The 3,841-nt window shown below is 33.4% G+C and overlaps 2 long non-coding RNA genes across 2 annotated transcripts; both read right to left on the bottom strand.

Annotated features, from left to right (window-relative positions):
- Window positions 1-509: 509 nt before the first annotated feature.
- On the bottom strand, window positions 510-1,276 carry LOC113766891. The gene is made up of 3 exons (XR_003467810.1): window positions 1,132-1,276; window positions 916-1,028; window positions 510-824 (listed from the first exon to the last, which is right to left on the bottom strand). It is a non-coding gene; the product is annotated as an uncharacterized LOC113766891 (long non-coding RNA).
- A 75-nt stretch (window positions 1,277-1,351) lies between these two features.
- Window positions 1,352-3,614, bottom strand: LOC113766892. Its single transcript, XR_003467811.1, has 3 exons — window positions 3,443-3,614; window positions 1,711-1,827; window positions 1,352-1,503 (listed from the first exon to the last, which is right to left on the bottom strand). It is a non-coding gene; the product is annotated as an uncharacterized LOC113766892 (long non-coding RNA).
- Between the last annotated feature and the right edge of the window lie 227 nt (window positions 3,615-3,841).

The raw sequence follows: 3,841 nt of genomic DNA on the forward strand, positions 1-3,841 counted from the left end.
TGTAGCGTAATCTTTTAAAATTATAGTAAATTTACCCATATATTAAGTTTCGTGAGTTTCAAATATATTTCGTATCATTCACAATATGGATTTACATGCACATTTTTTATGAAACTTGCTTTTAATTGGCAAATAGTATGTAAATTATTATAAAATGTCATTTTATGATAATCATAATTTTTATAGGTGAATGGAATAGGTGCAAGATCTTGATACTGTACTACAACACAAATTTGGGGATAAGTACAAGTTTCAGGCATCGTCATTTGAATTTGACGAATCTCCTAACATTCCTAAACAACCGAATGGGTAACTTTCATTAATGACGTTTTAAAGCCTAAAAAACCGTGTGCTGAGTATTGTATAACATGAGTATTTGAGTTGCTTTTCGAGTTCTGCTCATCAAGTAAGCCAGTCCAATTTGAAGTAAACAGCAAAATCTACATGCACAAGACATTTGATATGAAATTGGTATTTCAAAATAGGAGAAAACGGCTCATTTTGAGCATCAGAATGAATCTAACTTTTAATAATTGATACTTACGCATCAAAATTAAGCTGGCAGGACACTAGATATAGCTATCTAAGCATGACAAGATTACATGGCCAAGAACTGAATTTAGAGCACAAAGACTTTGGCTTCAGAAATCTGAAGCAATCAAAAGGCTAGTAACTTGATTTGAGAATTTGATCACCAGCATCAAGGGCTCTGATATCACTATCAAAAGCTTCAGTTTGGATTGACATTTCTGGTTTACAAACCCAAGAGCACTTGGATGCTAACAATATCTGAAATTTGATCACCAAACTTTTTTCCAAGCAAGCTGAAATTATTCACATTAAAACAAGTAAACACCAGAAATTGCAAACTAAGGAGATTATGTTCAGATTTACAATCAAAACGCATTAAACTACCTTCGAAGAAACTTAAATCATCCTAAAAGCTTTGAGCAAAGACGTGCAAAAACATTTGTACTCTCTCAAGAATAAAATTCCTTAATGGTCTTGGCTGAAATCTGGTTCATTCACTACAAAACCATCACAAGATTTGTATTAAAAAAAGGCCACAACAACACATAATCATAGCAAATAAATAACATAAAACTTAGGCGTGAAGAAGGAAAAATGTACCTGAATACTTTTCATCTCCTAACAAGCTAGTGTTTTGTACATGACTTTGGATTAATGAAGGATTGCATGCCCACATTAATGCCCATACAAATGCAAATAGAGCACCATTATATTTCATGCCTTCACACAAAAATAAATAAAAGCAAGCTATACATTACCTGACCAGGAGGAATGATCTGAAACCAATTACTATCCATTAATTCTGTATGGCATCCATGCTGTGAATCTGATTGCAATAGGCCATCGGATGATCCTATCAGATTCAAATTTACATTCTCAACATTATTGGGTGCCCCAACATGATCATAATTGTGAGTTTCATATGCATCTGTGCACACTTTAGTACATTTTCGTCTATCATGTCCAAATGACCTGCGGGAAAAAAATTGCCAAGCACAATCCATAAACAATAAGATTGAATTTATAAAGGCGTATATGAAGTGTACATATATAACTAACATTTTTGGCCTTCTAACATAAAGCCAATGAGTGGATGAAATTTAGCATTGCTCATTCATATCTGGTTTTGCAAAGCTATTCTAACCGTAGAATAAGTCAATTTTAAGAGTAGGTGATTACTTGCAATTTTTGCATCGTCTTCGCTTTCGCTTGTGAGTGGACTGTTTTGCCTTTTGTCCCTTTGTAGCAACAACAATTGGACCAAGAGAAAGTATGGACCAAAGTGGAAACCTTTGCCTGGGAATTCAATCGTATCGTTGGAATTGAGAACTAAATAAGAAGAAGACAGATGACTTTAAAGAGATAGGTGATACCCGAAAGTGTTTCAGGAACCCAAAACCGTTTTCAGCAACCCAAAATCATTTTCAGAAACCCGGTGATTTTTTCACTTAAATATGTAAATTTTTTACTTTTAGTATTAGTAAGTTTAGTTTAAACATAAGTAAATTTTGTCAAATAATAAGTAAATTAAATTACTCAAAGTGTAAATTTCTATTTCTGACTAAAACTTATCTTTCAGGCATATACTTACTAGTTTGAATTAAAAACTTACTTATCTTCTCGACTTGGCAACCCGTTTCTTTTCTAGGTATTTTATGATTAGAACTCCATTCTCTCTCTATATTACAAACCATCATCAAACTAATTGAAAACCTCAATTCTCATATAAACCATTCATCTGAATTTTGTTCCAATCAACCCATTCAACAGATTTATGTTCCAGTCTAATCGTTATGATATAGCAATGGCATTAACAAGCTATTTTGACTCTCCCGGTAAGGGTTTACGTATTAGTAATTTTTTAGGAGGAAGATGAGTTATTCACATGTCCAAAATATCGAAACAACCAGCATAATCTAATCCTTAGTTCAATGAAAGTCACAAATTTGCGGGTAGGTAGATTAGATTATGTTGAATGCCTTTGGCTCTTTACAATGAAATTCAAAATTTTTTCTCATGACAGAGCAAAGACGGTGATATAATTGATTGTGTCTATATGTATCAACAACCAGCATTTGACAATCCTTTCCTCAAAGACCACTGGATTCCGCAGGTTTGCCCCATGCAACACCATTCAAAAGAAAAATAAACAAAAAAATGCAAAAATATGAAGTATGTATAACACCATAATTGATTGATGGTCGGAAACTGTTCTATGAATTTTCTCTCCTTTCCTGACTGAAGAAGAGGGAAGATGTGATTCTACAAAATCTACATGTATCATAGGATGGTAATAAGAATTGCTTCTGCAACACAGATTTACAAGAGTAATAATGGCCAAATTTCCGTGGCATTGCAGACGTTACAATGGAGTAAAAAATTCAAGAGGCTGATAATAAATTTCCATAGAAACAACAGATTCGCAACAATGATTCTAGATCAGTTCAGTTCAATAACATATGCTCCATCAAGCGTATCAACTTAGAATTCCAAAACGGGAGAAACCTCTCTTGCCTGAAGAATTCAAGTTATAAAGCTCATGTTGAGTTACTAATATATTAGTAATTCTCACCCGCACAGAGTAGCAATCACAACATACAAATTTCTCTTTGACATTTCACCAAACATCTTATATGCATTCACAAATTAATCACATTTAACTTAAACGCCTGGTCTCAAGTCCTTTCCTAGATGTTTCACATGGCTATTAAACATATTTTACCCGTAGACAATCAAAACTACAACCATTTCCTAGATGTTTCAACGGACATTTTCGGCCCCAAAATTGCAATAAAATCTTCAAATTCTCAGCCTTGATTTCCCAAGAAAATCTTGACAAATAAAACAAATGAAATATAAATAAATTACAGCAATATAATCAAACGATTTCAAGAGAACATGATGATCTAACCTCGTCACTGCTATTTTTCATATGCTCTTTGGCTGGCTACCACCGTCGCTAACCCTTTTGTTGTGTTTGCATATGGCAGCACTCAAACCCAACCGAACGATGAGAAAGGATAGAAGCAAAGTGTGAACTAAAGATGAAAATTTTGAAGTGAGAAGATTTATTCAATTGTAACAAAGAGAAAGTGTGGATCAAAGTGGAAACCTTTGCTTGGGAATTCAATCGTATCATTGGAACTGGGAACTGAATAAGAAGAAGGTAGATAACTTTAAAGAGAAAGGTGATACCCAAAACCGTTTTCAGGAACCCAAAACCGTTTTTTTACTTAAATATGTACATTTTTTACTTTCAGTATTGGTAAGTTTAATTTAAACATAAGTAAATTTTGTCAAATAATAAGTA

The sequence above is a fragment of the Coffea eugenioides genome, chromosome 3, assembly GCF_003713205.1.
Source record: "Coffea eugenioides isolate CCC68of chromosome 3, Ceug_1.0, whole genome shotgun sequence".
Taxonomy (NCBI): Eukaryota; Viridiplantae; Streptophyta; class Magnoliopsida; order Gentianales; family Rubiaceae; genus Coffea; species Coffea eugenioides.